This window comes from Rhinolophus sinicus, linkage group LG10 (genome assembly GCF_036562045.2).
Source record: "Rhinolophus sinicus isolate RSC01 linkage group LG10, ASM3656204v1, whole genome shotgun sequence".
Lineage (NCBI taxonomy): Eukaryota > Metazoa > Chordata > Mammalia > Chiroptera > Rhinolophidae > Rhinolophus > Rhinolophus sinicus.
This window is the reverse complement of record NC_133759.1, coordinates 29185094-29201719: the sequence shown is the minus strand read 5'-3', so window position 1 is coordinate 29201719 and position 16626 is coordinate 29185094. Positions and strand designations below refer to the sequence as shown.

At 39.9% G+C, this 16626-nt stretch overlaps 1 protein-coding gene across 3 annotated transcripts in view; it reads right to left on the bottom strand.

The window, feature by feature from the left end:
• Nucleotides 1–16626, bottom strand: part of TBC1D5 (TBC1 domain family member 5) — a 489595-nt gene that overhangs the window by 23173 nt on the left and 449796 nt on the right. The window lies entirely within an intron of this gene.

The window sequence follows — 16626 nt, the reverse complement described above, 5'->3', positions numbered from 1 at the left end:
TTCTCTCACACACATTTGGGAAACCAAAGATTTCCATTTGTATAAGACAAATCTTACCACTTTCCAGACTATGATAATCTCTTAAAAAGTGAGATTCCCCAAAGCACTTGGAAAAGTTTTGCTCCTGCAGTCTATAAATAGCTGCTCTTACATTTCCTCTCTTGATATGACACTAGAGCATTTTATTTATTTGATTGTTTCTAGGAAAAATACTCTGGGTTGAGTAATTATCTAAATGGTAAAAGGCAATCTAACTGTAACAAAAGGATAAAGCCTGTTTTGTTTTTTTTTAAGGAAAAAATAATATACGCAAAAAAATTTCCCAAGGAAATTAGATAGATTAAGGGAGTTTTTCTCAGAGAAAGAGAATAATACTCATTAGGTAGGATATTTTAAACCAAGTTAGTGAGAAGACAAAGAAAAGATGTTTTCAGAGCTGGAATACACTAGAACATTCTTTTTTCAGTTTTTGATACTTGTCCTTTCACATAAAAATCTTGTGTCATTAATAAGAAGGGAGGAGAAACCTACCAAGATATGCTTTTCCTTAGAGAATGAGTATAATTTGACTTATAGATGGAAATTAACAGTTGAAAAGGTTACTTGTAGGTGTATTCCATTTTAGCAACACACATATGCAGTACTGGAAAGTACTGTTTCCAATTGCAGCATGGAGAAATGAGCCCTCAGGAATACGCATTTAAATGCTTGACACAGAAAACAGACATAGCAGTAGCTCTAAAAACAAATTATTGTCAAGTGCCCACCGTAGGATTACACAAGCACTAACCATGTTCTTTGCATATCCCACGAAGTATAGCTGCCTCTCCTTTGATACTCAAATAAAGACAAATGCAACCAGAAGGAGCTCAGCCAAGGAATGATTACAGGGGCCGGTAGGTAGGTGGTACCACCTTCCCAACTCTTTGTCTGGGTTTTAAGGTGGAAAAGGATGGGGTGTTTCAGGGTATTTTTCTTCTTTTCCCCCCTTTTTTCTGCACAGGCTTGAGTTTCCCTTTCCTATAAAGACACTGTCAGAATCAGAGAAAGAAGACTACAAGTTGGTGAACTATGGCTGTGGTTAGTCTCCAAAGATGGCGGCCATCAATTGTTTCCCTCATGTACATGCTGTTCCACTCATCAAGAGGTAAAATCTACTTCCTTCCTCTTGAATCTGGATTAGCCTTTGACTTGCATTGATCCAGAGAATGCAGCAGACGTTAAACTGTCAGCTTTGGGCTAGTGTAAAAGGCCTGCCAACTCTTGCTTACTTCTTACTTGTACTAGAGGAAGGCAGATAGCTACCATGTTGTGGAGAAGTTCAGGCTGGAATACTGAGAGGAGAGAAAATGTGGAAGAAGCCACAGGAGAAGCACTGAGGTTTGAGACATATGAGAGAAGTCTTACTGGACCTTTCGGCCCAAGCCATCTGAAGCCAGCCAACTGAGTGACCCAGTCAACATCCTGTGGAGCTTGAGAACAGCCCAACCAAAGCTTCCGAATGCCCGACCCATAAACCTATGAGAAAGAACAGTGTTGTTGTTTTAAGGGGTGGACTTTTAGAGTACTTTGTTATGCAGCAACAGATGAACTGAAACAGTGGTAGAATGGAAAGAACACTAGGTTGGTATGTGGCATAGGGAAATTTGAGTTCTATTTCTGATCCTGCCATTTGTAAGCCATGTGACTTTAAGTAACCCTCTACCCAACATGGGCCTAAATTCAGCACTGTCTGGAAAAAGTACAAGTCAGATGCTTTGCTCTCCAGGAGCTTACAAACTTGTAGTTGGAATAAGAAAACTATATAAATTACTAGAATATGAGGGAGAGTACATGAAAATCTTTTAATTAAATAAGAATAATTGCTCTGGGAATCCTGGCCCCTGCCTCCTGTGCCTTCTACTGAACAAGTCATCGTTTCAATGTGTTACAGACACAAACCCAACTAACTGGATGAGTCTAGCACTATACTGAGGTGAGAGCTTGACAGTTAGTTAAAAGAAGGGGGCCCAGCTGCGGCCTGAGTTTTTCCTTGCATGGGATTACCAGTTGGGGTGCTGACAACCCAGAGTAGATAAAGGGCCCTAGGAACGCACTGCCTCCTGGTTTCAAAACAGCGTCTCTATTTACTCTATATATTAATTTGGATTAAGCCATCACTTCTTTTAAAACGTAAAGGCCCTTGGGAATCTTAATCCCCAGCAGTTATTCCTACCTAACTGGATTTATTTTATGCAGTTTATTTTCATTTTAAAAGCTGGGAGGGAAGAAGAGCTTCAGAGGAGACTCTTTAGAGGAGATAAAGGCCCGGTGGTGAGGCGTCCGACAGCTGGAGGGAAGTATGTAGCTTAGAGGGGGTCTCTTCCTCAGAACACTTTATTGTGATACCAGGAATGTTATTGTAATAAAAATGTGATGGAATTGGTGCCCTCTAAATTGTGCAGTGCAAAATTTGCACAAGTGTATAGGGCAGCCCTGAGACCACAGCAGCCCAGAGCGTGTGGAAATGTAAAACAGTTTCCAAGTCTGCAGTTTAGCTTAGGGCTCTGGTGGCATGTGGAGAGCATCTTGCTTGTCTAAATCCCAAGTAAACCTCAATGCAAATGGAATCTATACTGTAGAAAATGGCAACTTTCATTCGTTTAAACCTTTTTTTCAAAGGAAAGTTCACACAAAGACCCAACTATATAAGATATGAAGAGCATATGGTTAAAACAGGTTGAGGAGCCCAAGAACTCCTTCCATTTGGAAGTTAGAAATCTGGTGTATCCTCTTGAGTTTGCTTAATCTTAAAACATTCCTAAACCCTTCAACTATCACTCAGACTTTATAAATAGAAGTGGCAACTTGGAGGCAAAGGGTGGCTGTCATTTATCCTTCACTATATTATATAATTACAGATAAAAGAGAGAGGCAAGAATCAAGCTTCTAAAATTGTGGGAAGTGACTTCACATTTCTATCTTAGCTTCTCTTACTCCACTCTCTTTCCAACTAACATTCTTTAAACACTGACAGCTTTAGTTGTTTGTTTTCATTAAATTGGTCCTCTGTAATAAAAAAACAAATACTTGGCTAATTGCCTTGAGGTTTTATGAAAACACCAGTTAGTGTAATTTTTATGTATAAATAAGACACTAAAGAGAAATGTTTATTATACAGCAGGTCCTCGAATAGTGTCTTTTCGTTATAAAGTTGATGAGATGCCATGGGAACTCTTGTTTTTATCAATTACCCTACGGTAAAATCAGTTGTGTTATACGTTGTTTCACTTAAAGTTATAGAACCTGTATTACATCATCTATAACAGAATTATACACCTGAAATCTATGTAATTTTACTAACAATTGTCACCCCAATAAATTTAATAAAAAAAAAAAAGAAACAAACAAACAAACAAAAGTTATAGAACCTACTGAGGATGCTAAGTGAGGACTAACTGTACTTACTTTTGCAATTATGCTCTGCCTTCCATTCCATGAAGGACTATGGTGGAGCAAGATGGAATTCTGGAGCAAACACACCTGGGTTCAAATGCACTTTCTGCCAGTTACTAGCTATATAATCTTGGACAAGTTCCTCAATATCTTGGTCCCCTCGCCTCCGCCTAGCAGGATTGTGGGAAGAACAAACTGAGATGGAGAGTATCTGGCACAGAGTAGGTACTCAGTAAAAATATTTATTCTTTTTTTTTTTTAAATTAATAATCAGGTCAAAACAGTGAAATGCATTTTAAGTACAGGGTTTTATGATTCACTGTTGGAAAATACTGGTTTCCGGTTTAAAAACCTCTATGTGGCTTAGCCCAGAAAGATTAATTAGGGCTTTCGAGCCCATCACTCTCTTAAGTTCTGGAGAGCAAATTGATGTGCAAAGCAAGACACTGATGGAAAATTATGAAGGGTCACATGCAGACGACTGTGTGCAACACATCACCTTCCCTAGACAGTCCTCTAGGGAAGGACCAGAAGATGAGGAGAGACGAACAACTAGCATCTAACCTTTCTATAGCGATTACAACATTTCAGACATTGAGTTCTGCATGCACTAACTCATTTACTCCCCACAACAAACCTATGACGCAGATTCTCTCATTATCTGCTACATGAAATGTGGTCTCCTCCTTTGTAAGCCCAATTCTCTGGAATTGTATGCAAGATTTAGACAGCTATTTGAGAACCCAAGACCCTTGGCTCCCTGCTCCCATTTCTTCCCTGTGTACACATTAGTTCTTAGGCTTAATTACTATCGTCCTTTCAATGTTTAATCTCGTATCTCAGTTTCCTTTAAGAGAGATTCACCAATGGCAGTGTTAGGTACTAACTCCAAATTGCTTACTAAATCGTTTTCCTTCAAAAAAATTTAGGTATAAGTGGCTGAATTCTGTTTTGTTGTTCACTGAATAATTTTCGTTTAGAGTCTATCTCAAGAAATGTGTTTTTTGAATTTGCTTTTTAAAAAGTGGTGTTTCCACCACCATTCACCCCCAAATAGCTGATGCATCATTACTCTTCTATTCAAATGTTACACATCTCAGTTGTTTAAATGATTTTATAATGTATAGATTTTATATATCAATTCTGCTAAATTCTTCCATGGTTTTCTGCTACTTCTTGGTTAATAGAATAAGCTTTTATAGTTTATTATTTATTCACTTATTCATTAATTTACTCAATATGTTAATTTATATTGTATTAGGCCTTGTGGGGAAATACAATAATGAATGAGGCATGAATTTTGACCTCTATAAATTTAGAAGGAGGTAAGTAAGACCTGTACATAAAGCCAAGAGAAGAGTAGGGTAAGTTCTGCACAAGGTATGAAAGAGGAGCCTGCACAATTCTGGGGAGGGCAGATGACTTCTAATTTGTAGGGGTGGAAATGAAAGCAGATTTTTCTGGAAGAGGTATCATTTTTGATGGGTCTTCAAGAAGAAGGGATTTGGCCCAGAAGAAATGATGGATAAATGATGTTTTAGGAGGCAAGGATCCAGTAAACAAAGAAGTGGAGTCAGAAAGAAAAGGGTGTGACATGGTCAAAGCCAGAGCATGAATAGCAGAAGCTGAGGTCTGGCAGAAAGGCTTCCCTTCCCTTCCCTTTCAATCCCATTCATTACATTTTTAGTTCAGATAATTATGTTTTGGGGTCTGGGGTCTGATGTGTAGACTGTGATGGCCACTGCCCCTAACATGCACCATACTCCTAACGTCTATAAGAGCTGCAGCACTGTCGCTGTCCGTGGAGTAAGTAAAACCCCAGGTCCTTGGTTTGGGAGAAAGGCAGGAAGAGCACCAGGGTGCAGTTCTGCTTAGTTTCCAAGTGAGTGTCTTCAGATCACGAGAGACGCAGACAAGAGAACCAACATCTACTGCAGGCAGTAGGAACAGGCTCGTAATAGACACCAGAAGACAGGAAAGACACCCAGTCTTTTTCGAACAGATGGGTGAACAAGAAGTGGGAAGTGAAGGAAATGGAAAGTCTCGAGGAAAAACAAGTGGGAAGGCCATGGATGTTCTGAGGAAGATGTGGTGCACACGAGGGCCACACACACATGGTGTGGACGGAAACCAAGCCAGAGCATCTGGTGTCAGCAGAGGAAGACACCACCAGAGAAAAACGGAAGACGACGACGAAGAAGACTTTTTAGGAGTGTAAAAATATGTGGTATGAGTGTGTGAAGCAGTACAACCATGCTGAAGAGCAAGTGGAATAGGGTCAGAAGCCCCAGAATCAGTACACACTGTGCCAGCACGTCCCAACTCTGTCACCCTGACCAGGTAGCAAAGCTCTCTGAGCCTCAGTGTCCTGTCTATAAAATGAGGATAATAATAATAATAATTCCTACTTCATATGATTGCTGGAGAATTAGATTACGTGAGATGTTCCAGGTGAAGTACTTTGCATAGGAGAAACACTTAATAAATGTTCATTTTGTAGTTGTCTCTATTAATATAATTCTAGAAAGTTATTGCAAGGAACTATGGATATATGCAAATTCATAACTCCCAGCATATTCATCACATATTCAATGGCAACATGTACACACACACACACACACACACACAAACACACACACAATCCACACAAATCCTAAATGTCTAATGATAGGCGACATGGATAACTTGTGGTACATTCATAAACAGAATATTAGGCAACTTTTCAAAATGTTCGCATGTGAGAACATTTAACAATATCTTATTATATACTAACTGGGGAAATAAGTTACAAAGTAGTAAGTAAAGAATGATTCTGTCAGAACAAACTGATAGTCACCAGATGGGAGGGAGGTTGGGAGGATGGGTGAAAAAGGTGAAAGGGATTAAGAAGTACAAACTGCCAATTATAAAAATAGTCACGGGATGTAGAGTACAGCATAGGGAAAATAGTCAATGGAATTGTAACAGCTATGTATGATGTCAGAGGGACAGTAGATTGGAGGGGGGCACTTTGTGAGTGGTATAAATGTCTAATCATTATGTTGTTTTGTATACCTGAAACTAAAAATACACAAACAAAACAAAACCAGAAAAGAACAAATGTTGGTGAGGATGTGGAGAAATTGGAACCCTTGTGCACTGTTGGTGGAAATGTAAAATAGTACAGCTGCTGTGGAAAATAGAAAATGTTCCTCAAAAAATTAAAAATAGAATTATTGCATCATCCAGCAATTCCACTTCTAGGTATATACTGAAAATAATTAAAACCAGAGTCTTTAAGAGATATCTGTACATCCATGTTCATAGCAGCATTATTAACAATAGCTAAAACATGGAAGCAACCCAAGTGTCCATCAGCAGATGCATAGATGAGCAAAATGTGGTCTATACATATAATGGAATATTAGTCAGCCTTAAAAAAGGAAGGAAATTGACACCTGATACAACATGGATGGAACTTGAGGACGTTATGCTAAGTGAAATAAGCCAGTCACAGAAAATACTGTATAATTTTATTTATAAGAGGTATTTAGAGTAGTCATAATTATATAGACAGAAAGTAGAACAATGGTTGACAGGGGCAGGGTGGTGTGGGAAAAACAAGGTTATTGCTGAATGGGTATATAGTTTTAGTTTTACAAGATGAAAAGAGTTATAGAGATGGATGTACAACATTATGAAAGAATTTAGCGTGAATGAACTGTAAACATAAAAATGGTTAAGGTGGTAAATTTTGTCTATTTTACCAAAAAAAAAAAAATACTCCTCCTTATAATTTATAAAGTTAAAAACTGCCTGTCTTAAAATCAGAATGGCGACATGAGATGAGAGCCAGGCTTTGGCCAGTCCAGCCCCTACTGGTCATCCTGCCTTAGCTGGCCGGCCCTCCCAGATGGAGACCCTCCCAACTCCTTCCCCGCAGCAGCCCAGGAAGAGCTAGAGGGCAGAGCCACCAGGTGAAGTATAGGGAGAAACATTTCTCCATGCAAAAATTTTCTCTACAAATTGCAATTTGATTTTTAGCAAATCCCTAGAATTGACCAGTTACATATCAAATCCACATGCACTTCATTGCTTTACATGTGAAAGAGTTCCAAACATCTTTCTGAGGTCAGGTTAAAATCATTCAGCTCACATGCTCGCTGTGGGTGGGACATATGGGATACGGATTATAAATGATATTTAAAAATAGAACATGTAAGGGTCACAAACTTAAGAGAAAGAAATTTCCTCTTATTCAGTTCCCTCTCATAATTTTTATGGAGGGAGTAAAAAAAGTTTTTAGTTTCTTCCCCCATTTTATTCTTTTGGCTCTACCTGATAAGGCAGAAATTTCCCATTGTCTACTCTTTAGTACCTTTTTTTTTTTTGTGCATGGACTTAACCACAGCCCTTCTATGCCTCAGTTCTCACATCTGTAAAATGGGAGGTAATTATAGCACCGACCTTAAGAGTCCTTTGAGGATTAAAAGAGCTAATACATGTAGAATGCTTAGAACACAGGACCCACATAGAAAGTGTTCTGTAACCATTAGCACTTAGCCATCATCCACAAGGGGAACACGTTCACACTGGAATATATTTGAAGCTGGCTTTATCTACAGAAAATCTCATTTCTGATTTGGTATTCAATTAATCTTACTTAGACTGATTCTTTTCAATTTTTAATATGCATAAAAATCTCCTGGGGAATGTTATTGTTCAATACAGAGTCTACTTAGCAGGTCTGGGTTGGGGCCTGAGATTCTGCATTTCTAACAAGGTCCCAGGGGAGGATTATCCATGGACCACACTTTGAACAGCAAAGATTTAGATGACCCATCTCATGCCCTCCTAGTTACTTCTGAAAACAGCTTCTACTCTCTCTGGAAAGGTGGTGAAACGCTTTACTATTTCCTTGCTCTAAGGCAGTTCTAACAGATGGCTGCATGGTTACATGCATAATTTGTAACAGTTCAAAAGACCTCCTCTCAACATGGAGTAAGATGTAGAGAGGAGAGAAGCAGGGTAAAAGGTTTCCAAGATAGCTTTCCAACCTTCCTCAATCAGTGCTGTACAGAGCGGCTTCATTATCTATTTAGAACTAATTCTTAGACTATTAGGTATCAATTCATTCTTCTATAAACAGAAGTGCTTATTTTGAAGCCAAATATAAATTAATTTTGTTGGATTATGCATGCTCTCTTCTGTAATTTTGATAAAGAGGCTGTGTATAAATGTCAGAGAATAAAAGATGCTTTTCAAACATGAATGCAATAAAAAGAAAATAGCAGAATACTTCCATAATCCATGATATTTAAATTAATCTATTTCCTGAAGATATTTTTATAATAATAAGTAATATGTGTTAAATACTTTCAGCCTTTACAAACATGCTTTTATGACTATTGCCCTTTCAACACTGTGAACCATTTTAATGTAACTTTGCCTTTGTAGATATTGTTTACAAAAGACAATAAATAAACAGAAAAGAATGGTGCCAAAAAAATAGGATCATGTGCTACAAATTCTAAAGTAAACTGAATAAGCCTACAATCTTGAAATAAATATACTGGAAATGAAAATAAAATCTTTAACTAGAAAACCTCGTATATGTGTCACCTGAGGAAGAATAAAACCTTACTTGCATAGTTACAGATCTTATTTCCCAAAATCCTATAACTGCTCTTTTATTAGGTTGGTGCAAAAGTAATTGCAGTTTAAAAGGTTAAAAATAATTGCAAAAACCGAAATTACTTTTGCCCCAACCTAATAAATAAATAATTATATGCATATGGCATGTCTTCGGAACTTCCTAGCCTTTAAAAATTCAAAAGGTATAAAAATGTGAAGCATAGTTGTTGAAGGCACTTTGCCTGTCTTTTGAACATTTTAACTGGAGAAAAAGTCCCTAATAGTAGGCACTGTGTTTGGGAAGCTAATTAAATAGCATTTGTGTCCCCATCGTTTGGACTTTTAGGCTATCACCTCCATGTTGCATTTTATAATTAAGCAACTGGACCCATCTTTTATAAATGAGAATAGCTCTCTCCTCCACCAGGCCGATTAGCACAGATGTTACGTCAGTGAACAAGGGTTTTTCCCTCTCCACGTACACATGATCAGGCCAACTGAGGAAACCATTTCCCCAGCACCAGGGCCTCCAGCCAAGTTTCTCATTGTGTTGCTGGCTGGGCTGAACCATCTGTGTGCCTTCCTTTGCTGTTTCTGGCACCAAACGTAGGCGCGGGCACCATGGCGGACCCAGATACAAGGGCCAATGTTGTTTCTCTTATGACAAGGCTCACTGACCCGTGTGAGGATGAAATATGGACCCTTGTACTGCCATTCTCTGAGCTGACCAACCCCACGATGTCCCATTAGAGAAAAAAAAAAAAAAAAAAAGGCACCCTACAGCAAATCCAAACCGAGGATCAAGCACGGTTTAAGAAATTTAAGTTACAATTCGTAAAGGAAACCAAGTGTTGGAACAGCTTTGATGAACAAAACACTATCAATTCTGAGACTTCTAGAAAGAAAAAAAAAGTGATAAATAATTCTGTGAATTACCTGGTTTATTTGCATGCCTATCACACTTGTTAATTCACTCCTTAAGCTAATTTATACAAAGCTCATTTCTCACTATGTATCAACAATTTCTATTAGCTTTTATATGTGGCTGGTGAATGTCAGTGGGAAACGAGGTGACTTTTCAGGCCCTAGAGAAGGCCAGAGTAAAGCTTAATACACCTGACTCCTTGCACAGCACACAAACCCTTCAACAGCATTCATTCATTCTGTTTACCGTGTGCCAGACAGAATACTGCCACAGGAGATACTGTGACAGTGACAAGCGTCTGCAAGTCTTTTAACCGAATACAAGCAGTTCTGTGACAGGCAAAGCAAAGGACACATTTATAGACGATCTAAGACATCCCCCATCTCAACATGCTACTTCTGTAGGTTTGGGGAGGGACGCTGGGATCTGCAACTTCACTAAGGCCACAGCTCCTCCTGAAAGTACTTAGCTTCCAGAGGGTGGCAGGGAAGGCTCCATGGGACACAAGGTGCTGGGGCTCAGACTGGAAGGAACTCTGTGAGTCTTGTGGCCACACGAACCTCTTGGTCAGAAGAGACAGTGAAGCAACACGACACAGACCTGTGAGACAGCACGCCTGGTTTGAAGGAACGGAAAGGGCTGCTGCATTCTTGGACAGTTGGAGAGGAACTGGAAGGAGGACTGATGACAGGTTGGACAGGGTGAGATCGTCGAGGGCCCTGCAGGCTGTGCCATAAAATCTTGAGATTTATCCTAGGGAAGCACCCCTGCAGAATTCTGGTGGAAGGAGTCAGACACCAAGTCAGACATTCAGAGAGCAAGCTGGCATTATGAAATAGTTGGGAGGTATGAGACCATTAATAAAATGGCTTTATTCTAAAATTTAGAATTAACATGGTACTGTTAGTTACTGAACTGAGAACAAAAACATTAACAGAGAAAGTATATCCTATCCTCATTCCCCCAAAACTCCAACTTCAGAAGCTGCATGTCAAACCCAGAGCAGAGTCAGTTGTGCTATAATGCTTCTTTTAAAAATGTGAATCTGTTCGGAGGAGACTGATAAATTAGGGGACAATTGAGCACAACATGAATTTCATGTTTGCTTATGTACAATTTCATCCATAAGAAACACTAGGTGAATGCAGAAAACTGCATGTAGCTGAACCCAGACTTAGAGAAATATACAAACACATACATGCACACACCTCCGGGACCTGCCCGCCATCTGAGCTCACAGTGTGTGTGATGGGCTGCCAATCTGTCAGATTCTGTCTCCTTCCACTACTTGATGGGGTAACTCACAAGCTCCAACCCTTCAAACGTCCACTTCCTCAACCAGGCTTCAGGGCTTTTCCAAGGTAGAGTCATATTTATTATAGTATTTATTTCTCAATCATTTAACGTGTGAAACCATGCTACTACTTTTATTAGGTTCCTACCTCGTTTTATGTGTAATTGATGAAGTTTTTGAGTGTTGTTCCCAATTCCACCTTTCCCGTGAGCCCTGTGGTTTTCAATGCAGGATTTTGCACAGCATGATGGTTTTCGTGAAAATACAAACCACGTTAGGACTAACTGTTCTGACAACCACTATTCTTTTGAAGACGAATACATTCATGGCAATCAAATGTACGCATTTTCCCACAAAGGTGGTAGTTGGCAGAAAAGCTTTAGTCTGGAGGCCATGGTATCATTCTCCGTAGGGGGCAGAGCCGCTGCTCCTGCGTTGGTTCTTATCTCCCTTCCTAAAAGGGCCCTGCAGCCATGAACTTCCTCTCAAGGGGAAGCTGACCTAAACCAGAGCCTTGCGGCTGGGGCTGGGCCTGATGGATTTAAGGGGAACTTCGTTACCTTTGTAGGGATGGCTGCAGGAATTCTGGCCAATGAGACATAAGGGGAAGGTAGGTGGTTCTTGGAAAAACCAAAGAACAAAGGTTCTTAAGACATAGTTGCCAGATTTAACAAACAGAAATAGGACATACAGGTAACTTTGAAATTTCAGACTATCGACAAATATTTTTTTTAGTGTATTTCCCATGCCATGTATGAGACACACTTATACTAAAGAATTATTCCTCGTTTACTTGATATTGAAATTTAACTGCACAACGCTATGACAATGCTCCAGAAAGACATGGTCTGTCTTGGTCCTCTGGATGTTGGTGAATAGGTATGGTGCCTAGAACAGCTGTATTTGTCTCACTTCTAATCCGGGGAAGGGCCTGTTCTGGGCAGGGCAGAGAGGCGGAAAGAACTTGGGTCTTTGAAGACACTGATCAGTTTCTAAATGATTGGTTCCACGCCTTGAGGACACATTTGAATAACGTGAGACGTTTTTAACAATTACCATGGCTCAGGCCCCACCTCAGAGATTCTGATTCAGTTCTTCTGCTACTGGTATTTTTTAAGCTCTCTGGTGATTCTAATCAGCAACCATGGATAAGAAGTCCTTTGGACTTAATTTGAATTAATAACTTATTATTTGAATCAGTTTGAGTCAGAATTTCTGTTATGTTCAGCTTAAAAAGTCCTAAAAAAATGACAGTCTTTGGAATGAAATGCAAGGTCCAGCATTTGAATGGTCTTTACATTTAACTGGTCTATCTCAGAAATTTAAATCTCAATTCCTTGCAAAAGAATTCAGCTTGCTTATTGATCTTGCGCCTGTCTTATTTATCTTACCTTCAAACCTAGTTCTGAAGACCTTCATCAAGGGTATCAAAAAAGGAATCTGATTGTAATAGAGACTAACAATGGGTAACTTTGACTATAGACATTGAGAAAAGAAACCCAACACCTTATTTATCCTGGGCAGTAAATAGACAATAGTTTTATCTCTGCCCAGCTGGAGGATATTAATGTTTGTTGTCGAGAGATCAATTTAAGATTTCCATAAACGTTAGCATGATCACATAGTAGCACCCTGCTGGTTTCATTCTTATTTTCTTCAATTTCATTTTCAAAAGTATTATTTTTGATATTTTATGGACTATATAGATATATAGATACATGGACATATGGAAGAATTCAGGAAAATGTTGCAAATTTTCACAGTCTTGCTTACAATTCTGTCCTAACTTTGGGGTGGTTTCCAAGAATTAAGGTGATGATGACCAAGAAGTCAGTGTGGTCACCTGAAAGTGATCCTGGGTGCTGGTCTGAAAGGCCCTTTGTGCTGCAGGGGTAGGTATGTTTGGAATGGGTTTATTTACTAAAATCAGGCCATCTTTAAGAGCTCATCAAAGAAGCGAAATGAGAAAGAAAGGAAACTTTAAAGCAGCACAATAAGAACATCAAAGGTGAGAAAATAATTGCAACACATGACCAAGAAAGGCAGGAATCAGAGTCTCGTCAGGGGTCCATGAATAAAAGGTGGGGGCAGGGACAGGGGAAGTGTCCCCTTTCCTAACTGCTTTTCCAGTTGAAAAGTTTTTGTCCTTTTCTCTCTCGTTTTCAAATGTAGCCCATAACCTCCTAGGATTTCACATAAAGCCGATTTGTTCATGGCTTACTACAATCATCACGCTTTCGAGTTACTGCTGTTAAAGTTTCTATCTATTGACCTCAGCAACGTTGGGAAATGATGTTTTGACTGGCAATGCTAAAGCTATTGACAGAACTGTACTAAGCTGGCAACAATCCTGAGGGGAAGGAGGGAGGGTGGGCTTTGCCATCATCTTAAACAAAAAGGGAGTTTGTAAATTTGATTACGTTATCCTTTGTCGATCCATATATTCAAGGCTTTTAAAATCCTTCAGCCACATCGTATTGTCAGGCCTGAGAAGGATCTCGGTTGTTGTTTATTCATGTATTTTAAACAGTTGCTCATGACCAACTGTACTTCATAAGCAGACGAACACCACAGACCCAGGTCAAGCTTATGTGAGCCAAGTATAGTAGTCTCATCAAATACAACTTAAAATGAAGTTGTCCAGATGAGTTTGTAATGACAGACAAGCTTGTTAGGAGGCTTAATAAAGCAACAAGGGTGAATTCTGTGAAAGTCACCATGCTGAGTATTATTCCTATGGTCAAATACATTTTGCTATTTTTCTTTTCTCATGTTACTAGTTCTTCATGTCAATGCTAACATGTTTTTCTGGTACCATCCAGTTTTTTAAATTTTATCATTACCACCACAAAATAGAAAGGTCCTGAATTTTCCCAACAATTACAGTTGCCGCCTGGGCCTTTAGCAACCTATAACATGTTTTTAATTTGATTAGGAAAAGTCACCTCCTTGTGGTGCAGGACTTGGGGAATGGATATTACCTTTGTGTAGAGGAAAAAATGCCCCATCTCCAGGCAAGCCTAGCCCCAGACCTGGGCCTGCAGCTTAGTGAACAGAGCACAGGGCTGCATTTCAGCAGGGCTTTGTGAGAAGTGCACAAACTGCATCACTAAATGCCCAGTAACTCTGCCCTTTACCCCCACGCTCCAGGTGTGACGTTCCTGGGGTTTGCCACCTACAGTACTTCCATGTGTATGAATTCCTGATGCATGGGCATCGGGAGCAGAAAACCGGAGGGGAAACAGCAGGATTCAGGGAAGAGTGGTAAATGTGCCCAAGCCTCCGACGGACCCTCTGGGCACAGCATGAGCAACAACCAAAAAGGAGTTCCTGAGCCTAAGGTTTCAAGAGAAGGCAATGGCCACCCGTGTGATATGGATCTCCCTCTTCGTTCGACAGGCCCAGAACTCCTGTGACAGAAGCAAAGCCATTCTTTCTAGAATTAGAACCCAGTGGATTAAAAATACAGCTTCCTGGAAAAGTTAACAGAGGTGTTTTAAAGAATAAATGATGGGAAGCTAGGAAAAGAAGATTTAAAAGCAGGAAGGTGCTGTGTAGGGAAGGAAAAGTGGTGATGCCATTGAGGGGAAAAGAGGACAACCTAAGAGCCTCCACAGTTTGGGCTCTGGCCTTGACTGACCTCCATCTGCACACAGCAACTCAAAGCCCCCCCTTCCTTCCCGGACCTGCACATGTGCCCGCTGAGGCACAGATGACTGTCCCCAAGGCAATGTGGCACTGCAAGACTAAATAAATGGCAAGTTTCAAGAAAGGTCATTGGAAGGAAGCAAGTGCTATCCATGCCACATTTAATTTAGCATGATTCAAACCCACAGGAATTTCTGGCCAGGGATTCTAAATATTTCTAATTGCTTCACTCGAGCTCTCCCCATACCGCTGTGTATGCCTCCTGGGCAGTGTTCAGCATGGGTACAGTCTGGCATCTTTGCATTTTATGGAGATGATGGACATGAAGACAAATTAGGGAGGAAGAAGGCCCAGCATGGGGGGGATGAGTGTCTTATTCGCCCCCAAAGGGTGCGCTCTTCACAGTCCTGGAAAGGGCATTCCAGCCAAGGTTCAGAACTCCATTTCCTGTCGTTCTGCCTGCATAGGGTCCTCATAGCTTTTGGTTAAAAATTAATTTAGTGAAGCATAAAGATGTTAAAATGTTGGTTATAAAACCTGTTTACAAAAGCTAAATTAGAATGTCATGCACAGACTGTCAAAAACAGCTCTTTATGATGCTCCCTTTGATGTTCACATTTCTTTACAATGGAATTAGGTGAACTGAGTGAGGCAAAAAGATGGAGATAGGAGGAAGGGACATTCCTACAAAGATATACAGTCCAACTCCCCTGACCGTGAGCTGATGCACTGACGAATGTTTGTGAACAAGTTTCACATAACATTGAGTGACTGACTAAATGTCATCTTTCAAATACTTGAGTTCAATTTAGCCTTAGATTAAAATTCCTATCATGAGACTTAAAAGAAGCTAGAAAAACTGCTGATGTCTAAATTCATTTTATATCTATTCATATGTTAAATGGCACTATATTTTAATGCAGTTATCATTAAAATTATTGATTAAGTAAAAGATTATAAACAGAGGCGGACGGATGGTGGTCAGTTGGTTAGAGCGCGAGCTCTTAACGACAAGGTTGCTGGTTCAATTCCCCTATGGGATGGTGGGCTGTGCCCCCTGCAACTGAAGACTGAAAATGGCGACTGGACTTGGAACTGAGCTGCGCCCTCCACAACTAGATTGAAGGACAATGACTTAGATCTGGACAATGACAAGGAAAACAACTTGGAGCTGAAGAGCCCTGGAGAAACACAGTGTCCCCCAATATTCTCCAATAAAATAAAAAACAATTTATAAGTATGTATTTATGAATTGAAAAAATCCTAGAATTAGATAAACTCTAGATACCGGGTTTCAATATCATACAGAAGCCCATAAGGAAATTCATTATAATTAATGCTTTCCACATACTTTGTATTCTTAGTTAGTATACATCATTGACTGAAGAGAAAATCAGGTAACTAGGAAAATTCTAGCCTACTGGAGTGTCACTGCTCAATTTCTCTCTTCCAACTACCAATCTAACTCAAGCTGCCTAAACATCCACATTGTCATGGACTTTTCTAAACCTTTCCTCTTACCAGAGATTGGTTTGGGAGCAGGCATGGGATTTAATTCTTGCCAACCAATGCGATGGAAGGGAAAGCCTGCTGGGGAACGTCCAAATAGACTTCTCTAGAAGATGTTGTGTGGGAGTGAGAGTGTGTGTGTGTGTGTGTGTGTGGGGGGGGGCGGTAATGACAGAATATATACCTGACTCTGTGGCAGCCC